The sequence below is a fragment of the Somniosus microcephalus genome, chromosome 7 (assembly GCF_052327205.1).
Source record: "Somniosus microcephalus isolate GS21.2 chromosome 7, FLI_Smic_1.0, whole genome shotgun sequence".
In the NCBI taxonomy this organism is placed as follows: domain Eukaryota; kingdom Metazoa; phylum Chordata; class Chondrichthyes; order Squaliformes; family Somniosidae; genus Somniosus; species Somniosus microcephalus.
Window position 1 is genome coordinate 275,637,304 of NC_140993.1, and position 17,213 is coordinate 275,654,516.

The 17,213-nt window shown below is 48.7% G+C and overlaps 1 protein-coding gene across 6 annotated transcripts in view; it reads right to left on the reverse strand.

Moving 5' to 3' along the window:
• Positions 1-9,280, reverse strand: part of LOC147115349 (cAMP-regulated phosphoprotein 21-like) — a 789,554-nt gene extending 780,274 nt beyond the window's left edge. For all 6 annotated transcript variants that reach the window (XM_085993832.1, XM_085993820.1, XM_085993830.1 and 3 more), the window contains exon 1: positions 9,165-9,280. The gene's annotated coding sequence lies outside the window, so the exon portion shown is untranslated. The remainder of the gene's footprint in view (positions 1-9,164) is intronic.
• Between the last annotated feature and the right edge of the window lie 7,933 nt (positions 9,281-17,213).

Consider the following 17,213-nt stretch of genomic DNA (forward strand, 5'->3'; position numbering starts at 1 on the left):
ACCTGGGATGCCAAAGATAGAAAACTAATATTGATGTAAGACAGTGAAGAAAATTTAGAAAACATTTTAGCGCACTGTAAGACAACAGTAAATGAGCAATGACAGGCCTTCAAGGCGGAGCTAGTTCGAGTACAAACCAAGCATATTCTTATAAAAGGAGGAAAGATGGGGCATCCAAAGCTACAGCTCCCTGGATAAAAAAGGAAAGCGAGATTAAAACAAAACAAAAAAAAGCAGGTTTATGACAAATGTAGGTACAGTTGCAAACCAGGCAGAATACAGAGTGCAGGGCGGAATTGAAAAATGATATAAGAACAAGGAAAGAATAGGAGAAAAGATTAACAGTAACATAAAAGGGAACCCAAAAATGTTTTATAAACATACTAAAAAAAAAAGGATTGTTAAAGGAATGGTAGACCGATTAGGGATGAAATCTTCTTGTGGAGACAGAGGGCATGATTGCGGTACTGAATGAGGACTTTGCATCTATCTTCACAAAAGAAGACAATGAAGTTAATGTCACAGTAGAGAAGGGGGAGGGGGGAGTAGAGATATTGAATAGGATAAAAATAGATAGAAATGAGGTGTTAAATAGGCTGGCATCATTCAATGTTAACTAGTCACCTGGACCTGATGGGATGCATCCTCGGTTGCTGAGGGAAGCGAGGGTGGAGATAGCAGAAGCTCTGACCACAATCTTTCAATCCTCCTTGGATGTGGGGGTGGTGTCAGAGGACTGGAGGATTGCAAATGTTACACCCCCGTTCAAAAAAAGGAGGGGGGGTTAAACCTGGCAACTACAGGCCAATCAGTCCAAGGTCAATGGTTGGAAAACTACTAGAAACCAATGTCAAGGGCAAAATTAATTCTCACTTGGAGAAGCATGGGTTAATAAGGGACATCCAGCATGGACTTGTTAAAGGCAAATCGGGTCTGACTGACCTGATTGAGTTCTTTGATGAAGTAACAGAGGGTTGATAAAGGTAGTGCAGTTATGTTATGTTATATATATGGACTTTCAAAGGGCATTTGATAAAGTACCACATAACAGACTTATTCAGAAAATAGAAGCACAGAGGATTAAAGGGACGATGGTAACGGGTATGTAATTGGCTAAGGGATAGGAGGCAGAGAACAGTGATGACCAATGTTTTACTGACTGGAAAGAAATATGTAGCGGGGTCCCCCAGAGGTTGGTATTAGGGCCATTGCTTTTCTTGTTATATATAAATGACCCGAACTTGGGTATAGGGAGTACAATTTTGAAGTTTGCGGATGATACCAAACTTAGCAACATAGTAAATAGTGAGGAAAGTAGTAACAGACTTCAGGAGGACACAGACAGTCTGTTGACAGGCACATGGCATAATGCAATTTAATGCAGATAAGTGTGAAATGATGCACTTCTGGAGAAACAACATAGGGAGGCAGTATAATCTAAATGGTACTACTCTGAGGGGGATGCAAAAGCAGAGGGACCTGGGGTACATATTCACAAATCTTTGAAGGTGGCAGGGCAAGATGATGTGGCAGTTAAGATAGTGTATGGGATACTTGGCTTTGTAAATAGTGACATTGAATACAAAAGCAAAGAAGTCATGCTGAACCTTTACAAATCACTGGTTAGGCCCCACCTGGAGTATTGCGTACAGTTCTGAGCACCACACTTTAGGAAGGATATCAAGGCTTTGGTGAGGAGGTTTACCAGGATGATACAAGGGATGAGGGATTTCAGTTATGTGGAGAGGTATTCTGAATTATGAGGAGTTTGATAGGGCAAATAAGGAGAAACGGTTTCCTCTGGCAAGTTAGTCGGTAACCAGTGATCATAGATTTAACATAATTAGCGAAAGGAGGAGAATTTTTTTCAGAGGGTTGTTAAGATCTGGACTGCACTACCTGAAAGGGCGGTGGAATCAGATTCCATTGTAACGTTCAAAAGGCAATTGGACATGTACTTGAAGAGGACTTATTTGCAGGGTTATGGGACTAAATTTGACAGCTCTTTCAAAGAGCCAGCACAAACACGAAGGGCCAAATGACCTCCTTCTGTGCTGTAAGATTCTATTGTTCTGTGACTGTTCCAAGTCAGAATATAAAAGGGTAGTCAGTGTCCTCTATTACACAATCTCCAACTACATTGCATGAACGTGATGGGAACACAACCACAAGAAGCAGTAGTCATTAGAACATGTATATGCAAATAAATTGCCAGAACAGAAATTACAAAACCTACAGTAAATCGCATTTTAGAGCAAGAGTTTATATTAAGCATTACATACAAAGTTAGAAGTGAAAGATTATATTTTTTAAAATTATATTCTATACACAGCTTTGGTAGCTTCACAGTTACGGTACTGGACATGCAACCCAGAGGTAATGAGTTCAAATCCACCGTGGCAAGATGTGAAATTGAATTAATTAAATCTGGTCATTTGTGCACGACTACCAGAAAGTAACCATGGAAGCTGCAGGATTGTTGTGAAACCCTATATTCATTCTCGGAATGTAGGCAGCCCTGGCAAGGCTGCATTTATTGCCCATCCCTAGTTGCGCTGAAAAGATGGCGCTGGGCCTTCGCCTTGAACTGTTGTCAAACTGCAGTTTGATACAACCGAGCGACTAGCTAGCCTATTTCAGAGGGCAGTTAGGAGTCAACCTCATTGGTGAGCGACTGGAGCCACATATCGGCCAGATCAAGTAAGAACAGCAGATTGCCTTCCCCAAAGGGAAAATGGGTTTTTGCAACAATCCCATATTTTTACTTCAGTTTAAATTCTCAAACTGCCATGTTAGGATTTGAAGTCACATTCTGTGGATTATTAGTCCAGGCCACTGGATTACTTGTTGAGTAACATAATCACTGTACCCAAAACTCAGGAAAGCTAACCTGCCATCCCTGTGACTCCAGTCCCACATTATGTGCTTCACACACAATGCCCTCAGAGCAACGAGCAACAAATGCTGCCTTGCCAGTCTCACTGATATCCCAATAATAAATAAAAGGGTAAACACTTAAGAACTGTGTTGTTGAACAACCCATTTTTACCCCTATAGAAACATGAATTACCAGAGTAGATATAAAGTACAATACAACAGGATCATTCATTTATATCGTGTCTCTGACATAGAAAAATCTCTGTCATGTCAGCACCCAGGCCTTTTCAAACAGCACGGAGGAAAAGAGAAACAGACGCCAAGGCTTTCTGGGATAATTTTATTGGACCATTAGCTCCATGAGAGCAAAATTAGAGGCTTATTTTTCTCCCAATGTAAAACAAAGGTGCAGTTGCCATGTGCCAATGCCGCACTTTGGGAAGCGGAATCTGAAACACTCAACCCTCAAACACAAGAGTAAAGACAGAAATGTTGAATTTCTCTCAAATAAACTCTACTGAATAACATGCAACTAGACTCACTTTCTTAATGCTGTTGTCGGTCCTGCTAACAACAACAACTTGTACCTACATAGCACCTTTAACGTAGTAAAACGCCCCAAGGCGCTTCACACGAGTATTACAAGACAAAAATTTGACACCGAGCCACAGAGAAATTTAGCCTGATGACCAAAAACTTGGTCAAAGAGGTAGGTTTTAAGGAGCATCTTAAAGGAAGAAAGAGAGGCAAGGTAGAGAGGCGGAGAGGTTTAGGCAGGGAATTCCAGAGCTTAGGGCCTAGACAGCTGAAGGCACGGCCACCAATGGTGGAGCGATTATAATCAGGGATGCTCAAGAGGGCAGTATTAGAGGAGCGCAGATATCTCTGGGGGGTTGTGGGGCTGAAGGAGATTACAGAGATAGGGAGGGGCGAGGCCATGGAGGGATTTGAAAACAAGGATGAGAATTTTGAAATCAAGGCGTTGCTTAACCGGGAGCCAGTGTAGGTCAGCGAGCACAGGGGTGATGGGCGAACGGGACTTGGTGCGAGTTAGGACACGGGCAGCCGAGTTTTGGATGGCCTCAAGTTTACGTAGGGTAGAATGTGGGAGTCCAGCCAGGAGTGCGTTGAAATAGTCAAGTCTGGAGCTAACAAAGGCATGGATGAGGGTTTCAGCAGCAGATGAGCTGAGGCAAGGGCGGCGACGGGTGATGTTACGGAGGTGGAAATAGGCAACCTTAGTTAGGCCACGGATATGTGGTCGAAAGCTCATTTCCGGGTCAAACAAGGGTGCGAACAGTGTGGTTCAGCCTCAGAAAGATGTTAGGGAGAGGAATGGAGTCAGTGGCTCGAAATGCAGTTTGTGGCGGGGACCGAAAACAATGGCTTCGATCTTCCCAATATTTAATTGGAGAAAATTCCTGCTCATCCAGTACTGAATGTTGGACAAGCAGTCTGACAATTTAGAGACGGTGGAAGGGTCGAGAGAAGTGGTGGGGAGGTAGTGCTGGGTGTCGTCAGTGTACATGTGTTTTCGGATGGTGTCGCCAAGGGGCAGCATGTAGACGAGAAATAGGAGAGTTCCAAGGATAGATCCTTGGTGGACACCAGAGATAACGATGCGGAAGCAGGCTACGATTAGATAGATAAAAATGGAACCAGGTGAACGCAGTCCCATCCAGCTGGATGACAGTGGAGAAGGATGGAGTGGTCAACCGTGTCAAAGGCTGCAGACTAGTTGAGAAGGACAAGGAGAGATAGTTTACCTTTGTCACAGTCACAAAGGACATCATTTGTGACTTTGGTGAGAGCCATTTCGGTACTGCAACAGGGGTGGAAACCTGATTGGAGGGATTCAAACATGGGGTTGCGGGAAAGATGGGCACGGATATGGGAGGCGACAACACGTTTAAGGACTTGAGTGGAAAGGGAGGTTGGAGATGGGGCGGTAGTTTGCAAGGATGGAAGGGGGTCAAGGGGTTTTTTTTTTTTTTTTTTTTTTTTTTTTTTTGAGGAGAGGTGTGATGACAGCAGATTTGAAGGAGAGGGGGGACAGTACTTGAGGAAAGAGAACCTTCAACAATGTCAGCTAACAGAAAATTAAGTTGGGTGGTCAGCAGTTTGGTAGGAATGGGGTCGAGGGAGCAGGAAGTGGGTCTCATGGACGAGATGAGCACAGAGTGGTCATGAGGGGAGATCGGAGAGAAACTGGAGAAAGATGCGAGTTCAGGGCTAGGGCAGGGGTGAACCTTAGAGGAAGTTTGGCCCAGTGGGCTAGGGGAAGAAGGGAAGTGGCAGAAGTAGCTGAACGGATGGTCTCAATCTTAGAGACAAAGAAGTCCATGAGCTCCTCACACTTGTTGACGGAGATGAGGGTGGAGGAGACAGAGGAGAGGGGTTTAAGAAGGCGGTTAGCAGTAGAGAATAGACGCTGGGGTTTATCTTTGCATTCCAGAATGATTCTGGAATAGTGAGCAATTTTGGCAGACGAGAGCAGGACCCGATAATGCTTTACGTGGTCCAGCCAGATCTGGCGGTGAATGGCTAAACCAGTTGTCTGCCATATCCGTTCAAGTCTGGCAGACTTAAGGGAGTGAAGATGAGGGCCCTACCAGGGGGAACGGCCAGGGTGAGAGGGGGTAATTGTTTTAATAGGAACTAGGGCATCAAAGGTGGTGGTGAGGGTGTGGGTGAGCAGATCGGTAGCTGCAGAAATGTCGTGGTGAATGGAGGGACAAAGGCTGGACAGTTGGGATTTCGTAAGAGAGTTGGGAGAGAGTTTTTTCCAGGGGCGGGCACAGAAGGAAGTAGGTTTGGGGGGGGGGGGGGGGGGCGAAGGGGAATGTGGGTGGAGAGCAGGGGTCACAGATGGCCTTATCTGCGAACATCATGATGGGAGAATCAAGCCCACGAGAGATGGCAAGGTCGAGGGGGTGGCCGTGAATATGGGTTGGGACGTTTACATGGAGGGAGAGATTAAGGGACGATAGGAGTGCAGTGAACACAGTAGAGAACGCATGATGAATTGAGATGGAGTTGGAAATCACCAAGGATGAGAAGTCGCTCGGTGCAGAGACTGAGGGAGGAAAGCAGTGAAGACATCTTGGTAATAAAATGTTTATGGTACTTGGGTGGGCGATAGAGAACAAGAATTTTAAATGGGAGGTGAAAGGGGTGGAATGAGGAGAGATGCTTAAAGGAAGAGAACGTGCCGGACAAGTATGGGGACAGACCAAAGTGTGATTTGGTGATGAGATCCACAGTATTCTGGGCGGTGGACGGTATAGCCAGGCAGGGAAGCTTCATTTAAGGGTAAGGTGTCATCCCCCCCTCACCCAAGTTTCCGTCAGGACCATGATGTCAATGCAATCATCCACGATAAGCTCATGGCTGGCAAGGATGAACTATCAGAGCACAGGCTTTCATACAACACATAACAAAATCTCACTCACAATGCATGAACTGTGAGACAGCGATTACCTCCTGTTACGGCGTCAGCCACAGCACAACGGTAGTACTCGGAGTCAGAGAGCTGGGGGTTCAAATCCCACTCCAGCGACTTGAGCACAAAAACCTAGCCCGATACTCGTGGGCAGTAGCGAGGAAGTGCTGCCATTCTGACGAGATGGTAAACCAAGGCACCGTCTGCCCTCTCAGGTGAATGCAAAAGATCCCATGGCACAATTGCGAAGAACAGTAGGGGAGGTCGCCCCAGTGTACTGGCAGAAATTTATCACTGAAACAGAATATCGTGACATTATCACATCGCTGTTTGTGGGTCTTGGCTGTGTGCAAACTGGCTGATGCCTTTCCAAGATTACAACAGTGACTACACATCAAAAGTACTTCCTTGGCTGTAAAGCGCTTTGGGACATCCGGAGGTCGTCAAGGGTGCTATAAAGATCCAAGTTCTTTCTTCGGTCATCTGCTAGAAAACAGACAACCCCACTTACACTGGCAGTACTGACCCCTCACACAGTAACAGAGGCCAGCACACACCAAAAACAGTGGTCCTTCATACACTACATGACACACAGCTCCATCACACTGGCACCTCACACAGCAAAACACAGCCCCATCACACTGGCAGCATATAAGAACATAAGAAATAAGAGCAGGAGTAGGCCAATCGGCCCCTCGAGCCTGCTCCGCCATTTAAGACCATGGCTGATCTGATCCTAACCGCCAATCTACTATCACAGAACCATCTCCTGAATCTAACAGAATTAGACACACGAAATAGGAGCAGGATCAGGCTACACGGCCCCTGGGCCCGCTCCGCTACCCACAGGGCCATGTCCGATCCGAACCTAGACTCATGTCCAAATTCCTGACCGCTCCCCGTAACCCTTAATTCCCTTTACTTCTAGGAAACTGTCTATTTCTGTTTTAAATTTATGTAATGATGTAGCTTCTACAGCTTTTTGGGGCAGCATATTCCATGGACCTACCACCCTCTGAGTGAAGTAGTTCCTCCTCATCTCAGTTTTGAAAGAGCAGCCCCTTATTCTAAGACTATGCCCCCTAGTTCTAGTTCTAGTTTCACCCATCATCGGGAACATCCTCCCCGCATCCACCTGATCCAACCCCTTCACAATCTTATATGTTTCAATAAGATCGCCTCTCATTCTTCTGAACTCCAATGAGTAGAGTCCCAATCTACTCAACCTCTCCTCATATGTCCATCCCCTCATCCCCGGGATTAACCGAGTGAACCTTCTTTGTACTGACTCGAGAGCAAGTATGTCTTTTCTTAAGTATGGACACCAAACTGTACGCAGTATTCCAGGTGCGGTCTCACCAATACCTTGTACAACTGAAGCAATACCTCCCTATTTTTATATTCTATCCCCCTAGCAATGAAAGCCAACATTCCATTGGCCTTCTTAATCACTTGCTGCACCTGCATACTAACCTTTTGAGTTTCGTGCACCAGGACTCCCAGGCACTGGCCCCTCACAGTGACACAACCCCATTACACTGGCAGCACTGGCCCCTCACAGCCACATCACACTGGCAGCACTGGCCCCTCACAGTGACACAACCCCATTAAACTGGCAGCACTGGCCCCTCACAGCCACATCACACTGGCAGCACTGGCCCCTCACACAGTGAGACAGCTCACCCACCCTTCACACTGGCAGCACTGGCCCCTCACACTGGAAGCACTGACCCTTCACACAGCCCCTTCACCGTGACAGCACTTGCCCCTCTCACATGTAGCACTGGCCCCTCACACAGTGACACACAGCCCCCTCACACTGGCAGCACTGGCCCCTCACAGTGACATACAGCACCATCCCCTCACAGTGACACAGCTCCCCCGCTCCTCACACTGGCAGCATTGGCCCCTCACGCAGTCCCCTCACACTGGCAACACTAGCCCCTCACCGTGGCAGCACTTGCCCTTCACACAGTGACGCAGCCCCCTCACAGTGACATAGCCCCTTCACACTGGCAGCACTGGCCCCTCACGCAGTGACATACAGCCCCATCATATTGGCAGCACTGACCCCTCACACAGTGACACACAGCTCCTTCACACTGGCAGCACTGGACCGTCACGCAGTCACACAGCCCCATCAGTGGCAACACTGGCTCCTCGCACAGTGACGCAGCCCCCTCACACTGACAGCACTGGCCCCTCAGTGACACACTGGCAGCACTGGCCCCTCACAGTGACACATAGCCCCTTCACACTAGCAGCACTGGTCCCTCATGCAGTGACATACAGCCCATCGCACTGGCAGCACTGGTCCCTCACACATTGACACACAGCCCCTCGCACTGGCCTCTCACAGTGACACACAGCCCCATTACACTGGCAGCACTGGCCCCTCACAGTGACACACAGCCCCATTACACTGGCAGCACTGGCCTCTCACACAGTGACACAGAGCTCCATTACACTGGAACACTGGCCCCTCACACAGTGACATACAGAGCCCCATTACACTGGCCTCTCACACAGTAACAGAGCCCCATTACACTGGCCCCTCACAGTGACATACAGAGCCCCATTACACTGGAGCACTGGACCCTCACAGTGACATACAGAGCCCCATCACACTGGCAGCACTGGCCCCTCACAGTGACACAGTGCCCCATTACACTGGAGCACTGGCCCCTCACACAGTGACACAGAGCCCCATTACACTGGAGCACTGGCCCCTCACAGTGACACAGATCCCCATTATACTGGAACACTGGACCCTCACAGTGACACAGAGCCCCATTACACTGGACCCTCACAGCGACACCCAGCCCCCTCACGGACTCTCTCTTACCGCGGTGCCGCTCCGCTCTGTGTCCGTCTGTCAGCGCGGGCTCCGGGCGAGCTCTGGCTGCGCTCGCTCCCAGCGCTCAGTGCGCGCGCGCCCGGCCGCGTTGAATTCTCAGGCGGTTAAACTCCGCGCACGCGCACACACACAAGTGCTCTGGGGGCGGGGCCAGAGGGTGAGCGGCGGCACCGGGAGCTCCAGGCGGTGCGCATGCGTGCGGATGTATTTGATTGACAGGCAGGCGCCACCTGCGCGAGTCCCTGGGCTGCACCACCTGTGAGCCCACCTGTGCAGAGGTGACCAGACCTGGGCAGAACAGCTCTGGGCTTCCTCACACACTGCGTGGAGGGAAATTTCCCCTCCAGACTGAAACTACTTCCCGTTTTCTCAGTTTAAAACAAGTAGCCAAGTCTAAGAGTGTTAAAAAAACAAACCTGAAGACTTAACGATAGCAAAATACTGCAGATGCTGGAAATCCAAAATAACAACAGAAAATGCTAGAAAAACTCAGCAGGCCAGGCAACATCCGTGGAGAGAAAATAGAGTCGACGTTTCGGGTAAACCCTTTTTCAAAACTGGAAAGGAAATGAAATAGATCGAAGGCAGGGCTGCGATAGAACAAAAGAAGTAAAGAGACATTAAGAGGTATTCAAAACCAGACGAGATGGTAATAGGACAGTGGAGACAAAAGATGGCTCAGATTAGGTGTGAAGTGTACTGGCAGAATGAGAAACAGCTGCCATGTGGGAGAGGAAAAAAAGGAAAGGGGGGGGGAAGGGAAAACCCAAAACAGAGGGGTGGAAAAAAATATAAGTAAAAATGTAATAGGGGCTGAGGTTATGATCTGAAATTGTTGAACTCGATATTGAATCTGGAAGGCTGCAAAGTGCCTAATCGGAAGATGAGGTGCTGTTCCTCGAGTTTACGTTGAGCTTCCGTGGAACAATGCAAGAGGCCAAGGACGGTGAGGTCCGAGTGAAGGCTTTGTGTCTTAATGCGAGGAGCATTCCTAATAAGGTGGATGAATTAGCTGTGCAAATAGAGGTAAATGGATATGATATGATTGGGATGACGGAAACATGGCTCCAGGGTGACCAAGGCTGGGAATTCAACATCCAGGGGTATTCAATATTCAGGAAAGACAGGCAAAAAGGAAAAGGAGGTGGGGTAGCATTGCTGGTTAAAGAGGGGATTAACACAATTGTAAGGAAGGATATTAGCTCTGATGATGTGGAATCTGTATGGGTAGAACTGAGAAATACCATGGGGCAGAAAATGTTAGCGGGAGTTGTATACAGACCCCCAAACAGTAATGCAAGAGGTTGGGGATGGCATTAAACGGGAAATTAGAAATGCGTGCAATAAGGGCACAGCAGTTATCATGGGTGGCTTTAATCTACATATAGATTGGGCTAACCAAATTAGTAACAATACTGTGGAGGAGGAATTCCTAGAGTGTATACGGGATGGTTTCCTGGACCAATATGTCGAGGAACCAACTAGAGACCAGGCCATCTCAGACCAGGTGCTCACTCTGTCGACCTCCGACGTAAGGGGCGCTTTACGCAGAGTGAACACACGAAAGGCTACTGGACCGGATAGCATCTCTGGACGGGTACTCAAGGAATGTGCTGATCAGCTGGCTGATGTCTTCACCGCCATCTTCAACCTGTCATTGGCCCAGGCAGTAGTCCCTACATGCTTCAAGACCGCCACCATCATTCCTGTGCCTAAACAAGCGGCTGTGACGTGTCTGAACGACTATCGACCTGTCGCACTCACACCCATCATAATGAAGTGTTTCGAGAGACTGGTCTTAGCCCACATCAAAGCCAGTGTTCCTGCCTCCCTTGACCAACACCAGTTTGCCTATCGGACAAACAGATCAACGGAGGATGCAATCACTACTGCTCTACACTCGGCACTGAATCACCTAGATGGTAAGGAGACCTACATCAGAATGTTGTTTATAGACTACAGCTCAGCATTCAACACTATCGTCCCCAACAAGCTGGCCACCAAACTCCAAACTCTTGGCCTGAACACTTCCCTCTGCAACTGGACCCTGGACTTCCTAACAAACAGACCCCAGTCTGTCAAATTAGGCAACCACACCTCCCCCCCCCCCGCTGACCCTGAACACGGGGGCCCCACAAGGATGTGTGCTGAACCCCCTCCTCTACTCCCTCTTCACCCACGACTGTGTGGCTGTTAATGGTTCCAACACCATCATCAAGTTTGCAGATGACACCACAGTAGTAGGCCAGATCACCAATAATGATGAGTCAGCCTACAGGGAGGAGGCCCAGCATCTCGTGAAGTGGTGCGCCGACAACAACCTGGCCCTTAACACCAAGAAAACAAAGGAAATAATCGTGGACTTCAGGAAGTCCAAAGGCGGAAGCCACACCCCCATCCACATCAATGGGGCGGAGGTGGAAAGGGTGGCCAGCTTTAAGTTCCTCGGAGTCCACATCACAGAAGACCTCTCCTGGTCCCTCAACACCTCCTCTCTGGTGAAGAAGGCCCAGCAGCGCCTATATTTCTTGAGGAGGCTGAAGGGATGTAATCTGTCACCCCCGATCCTCTCTAACTTCTACCGCTGCACTATAGAGAGCATCCTGACAAACTGTATCACGGTATGGTACGGCGGCTGTAGCTCCCATGACCGGAAAGCCCTGCAGCGGGTAGTCAAAACTGCCCAACGCATTACCGGCACCCGGCTACCGACCATAGAACATATATATCAGAAACGCTGCCTACGGAGGGCACGGACCATCATCAAAGACCCTACCCACCCCAGCCACAGTCTGTTCGCCCTCCTACCATCTGGAAGACGCTACAGATGCATTCGCACCCGTACGACCAGATTTAGGAACAGCTTCTTTCCCAGGGCTGTCATCCTACTGAACTCCACAAATAAACACTAAAGCCTGCACATCTGCCGATGCACTTTATTATGGTCATATTTATGCTAATATATATGTACAAATGTACGTTGAAATGTTTAAGTGTCCTAATCCAAATTGTACACTCTCGGGAGCCGCAAGCCTACATTTCGTTGTACTGCACTTGTGCACTAACAATGACAATAAAAGTTGATTTGATTTGATTTGGTATTATGCAATGAGAAAGAATTAATTAGCTTACCAGTGCTGTATGTTGTTCAGCTGCATGCTTTTACTCCTACACACACTTAGTATGTTAGAACGTTATAGTGCTTCGGTATCAGCCCACTTACACCCGTACCAGCTCTCTGAAACAGCTATCCATTTAGTCCCATTCCCCTGTTTCTGCCACTGTTTTTGGCAGGGTAATCCATGTCCTAACTACCCTCTGTATAAATAAATGTCTCCTAGCCTCTCGCTTCAGTCTTTTGATGATTTTAATTATGTCCTTTAGTTACCAACACACTGATCAGTAGAAATAGGTTTCCCCAATATAACATCAAAACCCCTCAAAATTTTGAACACTTTGATCAAATCTTAGGAATCCCTAACCAGTAGCCTTTGCCAGTCTCACTTAATTTCTCTTGGCTTATGTATCCCAATGGGAAGAGAGCTTACTCTCCGTGTATCCCAATGGGGAGAGAGCTTACTCTCCGTGTATCCCAATGGGGAGAGAGCTTGCTCTCCGTGTCTCCCAATGGGGAGAGAGCTTGCTCTCCGTGTCTCCCAATGGGGAGAGAGCTTGCTCTCCGTGTACCCCAATGGGGAGAGAGCTTGCTCTCCATGTACCCCAATGGGGAGAGAGCTTGCTCTCCATGTCTCCCAATGGGGAGAGAGCTTGCTCTCCGAGTCTCCCAATGGGGAGAGAGCTTGCTCTCCGTGTACCCCAATGGGGAGAGAGCTTGCTCTCCGAGTCTCCCAATGGGGAGAGAGCTTGCTCTCCGTGTACCCCAATGTGGAGAGAGCTTGCTCCCCGTGTACCCCAATGGGGAGAGAGCTTGCTCTCCGTGTCTCCCAATGGGGAGAGAGCTTGCTCTCCGTGTCTCCCAATGGGGAGAGAGCTTGCTCTCCGTGTCTCCCAATGGGGAGAGAGCTTGCTCTCCATGTCTCCCAATGGGGAGAGAGCTTGCTCCGTGCCAAGCAAACAAATTACTTCGATAGATTTCTTAGTCATGGGCATTATCATTGATGGCATATAGTTTAATTCTTTAGGTTTTTTGGAGGTGCCTATCCCCAAGTGCTCATAATCTTGTCCTTGTGCCGATGAATTGAGACTAACAAAATGGAACAGGTAGATTAGATGCTGTTAATACCCCTATGTTTGTGTTACCTATCTGAGGAAATTGCTCAATATCAAGCTGTTTCAATCAGAAAAAAACACCATGGCTGGAATCTTTACCTTGGAGTTGGGTCTGGTGCGTGCGGGCCACGTAGCGGGTCGGGAACCCAAAGATTTGAATAGCGCGTTCTGCACTGCGCTTTTAACTCAATGGCCCCAATTAAAAGAGTCATGAGCGTTTCATGGCCCAATTAAAGGGAGCAGGTGTGATGATGCACCCATTTTCAGCGCAGATATTTAAAGCAGCCTTGCACACATCTCATTTGAAGGTTGCTGTGGGAGTGTAGAACGTGGTTTCAAGAGCTCTAAATTGCTGAATAAGACTGACAAATCTGTGGGTCATGGAGACAAGACAGAGGGCAGCACCAAGATTCACAGATGCCTCCCTGGAAGTGCTGGTGCAGGGAGTAAGAGTACACAGGGTGGTCCTCTTCCCTGGGGATGGATAAAAATGACCAACCAAAGAGATAAATAGGGCATGGCCCAAGATCACAGTGATGGTCAGTAACAGGGATCTCAGGTAGATCCAGTGCCACAAATGATTCAATGATCTCACAAGGTCAGGAAAGGTGAGTGCAATGCCACACTCACCTACATCCTGATGTGCCTGTCACCCCAACCCCATCACTCTGCCTTCCCGAGCCTACTCCTGCACATCGCTCCTCACACCAACCTACCTTGCAGGTCCACCCACCCTTCACTCTCTATGCACCTACTCACATCCCCATCTGACTATCCACCACTGACACTCACCCTCATCCTAATGCAATCATAGCAAGGAGGCCATTTGGCAATGTCACGCCACTCCCTCATAGTCACCCACTACAGATGTAGCCCATCCATTCCTTACACTTATTCCATCACTCTCACTCAAAGTTCTCTTCTTTCCCTCCTTGCAGGAGAAGAGAGTGCACAACAACAGGCAAAGGCAGAGAACCCGAGGTGGCCCTCCAGTCTTCAATAATTTGACACCAGCAGAGGAGCACGCCCTCGAAATCTCTGGAGCTGCAGAACTGCTGGAGGTGGGAGACGGAGAGAGGGGGACCTCCCAGCAACCTGGTGACAGAATTAAATCTCATACAGTCACATTGCATGCAGTCACTCATATGGTGACTGATGTCAGCAGCCAGTGAAATGTTATCATGTGCATAATGGTAACGTTACCCATTCTTATCATAACACTTCTAATTCATCTCTTTACTCTCCCACAGGCCCATCAAGTGCCGCCCCCCCCCCCCCCCACTGTCCAGCCGGAGGAGGAAGACGACTCCTCAGAGGAAGCTCCAGTCTCTGCACCATCAGCGGACTCATGCGCACCCAGCACCAGCGCAGATACGCACACCTCATTGGGTCCTATGTAAGTCTGTTTGGAGGAGCGAAGAGCTGAGGGAGGGCGGACTGGCACAGCACGAAAGAGTCATGACAGCTGCCAGGGAATCTGGTGCACACATGCATGATGATCTTTTTATGGTTGCAGACAAGCTGCACATTGAGGGAGTGGATGCTCTTGCGGTTCACAAACACTCCTGGGTGATGTGGAGGTGCCTTGATGGCCACATGTGTGCAGTCAATGATGCCTTGCACCTGAGGGAAGCCAAGCGCCCGCTCAATAACACTGGCCTCATCAGTGGCAAAGTTTACATAAGTGGCTGACTTGTCAAACATGGCATTGGTCACCTGGGTGATACATCTGTGGGCGGCCGGCTACAAGATCCTGCAAATGTCTCCTGCAGATCCATGGAAGGAGCCTGAGGCAAAGAAGTTGAGGGCGGTGGTGACTTTGACAGCCACCGGCAAGGGGTGTCCACCAGGTCCTCTGGGCAGCAGGTCTTGTTCCAGCAAGCTGCAAATGTCTGCGATGGCCTGACACGATAGCCTGAGCCCCCTGTCCATGTCCAGGAAGCTCGTCCTCTGCCTGTATACCCTGTGTTGGGGGTATCGCCTCCAGCGAGGTGCAGCCTTATGCCAACCCCCTCTCTCCTGTGGAGCATCAGGTCATTGAGGAGACGGCTGCTGGTATTGTTGCTGCTGCTGGTGTGGCTGGTGCTTTTGGTGCTGGGGCTCATCTTGGTCCAATTCTGAGGTCCAAGTTAAGACAGCATAAGCGGCACCCATTGTGATCTAATAGATGGCAGGTAAAGTGGAGATCAGAGGCACAATCGCGCAATGTTCTGATAGTGACTAGCAATGTGCTGAGAGTGGCTTCCGGGGTTGCAGAAATGACCTGCAAACTCCTGACAGCTAAATCTCTGCTCAAAATGGCGCCAGCTAGAGCCTTTCCATTAGGCAAGGAAGCAGGTGAAAGGGGGGAGTCTTTGTGTTTTTTCCAGCTGTCAATTAATGGACTTGCTCAATGGTTCCCGAGGTGCGTGAATCCCATGCGTCAAAAGTTAAAGCCAAAACCTGATGTTCAAAAGCTTAAGTGTCTCTCAACAAGCATTTAAGCACTTCATTGAGGTCGCCCGCCTCTCCCGAGCGGGTCCGTGGCGTGCTGGGAAACGCGCCCAAGTTAAATGCGAAAGTCGGCGGGATGACGGCGGGTTCCCAACGCGCTGGCAATTTCCGCGATTTTAACCGCTGACCCGCCCCCGGTGTAGGGGTTACAGGGATCGGGTGGGATATGTGTCGGTGTAGGGGTTACAGGGATCGGGTGGGATATGTGTCGGTGCAGGCTCGATGGGCCGAAATGGCCTCTATCTGCACTGTGGGGTTTCTGTGATTCTGTGAAACCCGCACGCTCGGCAACGGGAAAATTCCGTCCCATGATGAAGTTGACTAAATGGAGAGCCAAAACTCTGCAAGTGGGCAATGATGGGGTGGATCACAGTTTATACATGGGGCCTGGGGATGTTGAAGGAGAACAACAGGCTAACTGGATTACAAATGTATTTCTGTCTGATAGTACCCAGTTAATCAAAAAAAAAGTAGGTGAGTTGAATATATGAGTAAATTGGTGATTATTTTTGCCTTGGGCTGCCTACATCCTAAGAACGAATTAAAAAAATCACACCTGATGAAAGCTTTGTATGTGGGACAAACTGTACATTTTAGGGGAACAGATGGAGACTCAGAACCAGAAGTGATTGGAAGAGGTGTGCAACAAGAATGCTGCCTGTCACCTGCGTTGTGAGGAGGAGGAAGGGGAGGAAGTGCCTTGGGGCGTTTTACTACGTTAAAGGTGCTATATAAATACACGTTGTTGTTGTTGTTGTTGTTGAAGGGAGGCTACAAAATAGACAGCCCCTTTCTGCCAGCTCCACGTGATCAAATTATTCATGCGCGATACCAGTAACCTCAACTACACCTCCTCATTGACCAACAGTCTCACACTCATCACCTTCCTCGCACTGACCATCACATCGTTCTCTTTCTGACAACACATATTGTTTCCTCCCTAAGTTCACCACGGAAATAAAAACTACTGCCAAATGCAAATTCAAATCCAAATTTATCAGTTCAATCCTTAAATAATACACATACCCTTGTGCATTCCCTTAGTGCCTACCTTCTGTGTGCCTTTACTTTTCCTAGTGCTCTTACGAGGTGCTTCCCCAGTGTCTGCAGCATGGAGGTGGAAGGACGCTGACCTTCAATTGAGGAGACTGCAGATGGTCTTGGAGGACAACCTCGAGCAGCTCTGGGCCTAGAGGGCCCGGCTTCAGACTGCACCATCTCGGCCTGGGCTGCAGTTGTCTGGGCTGGCTGACTGACAGCAAGAGCACTGGCGGAGTGACAGGTGTGTGAACAGGAATGCTGTCATCCTGAGAG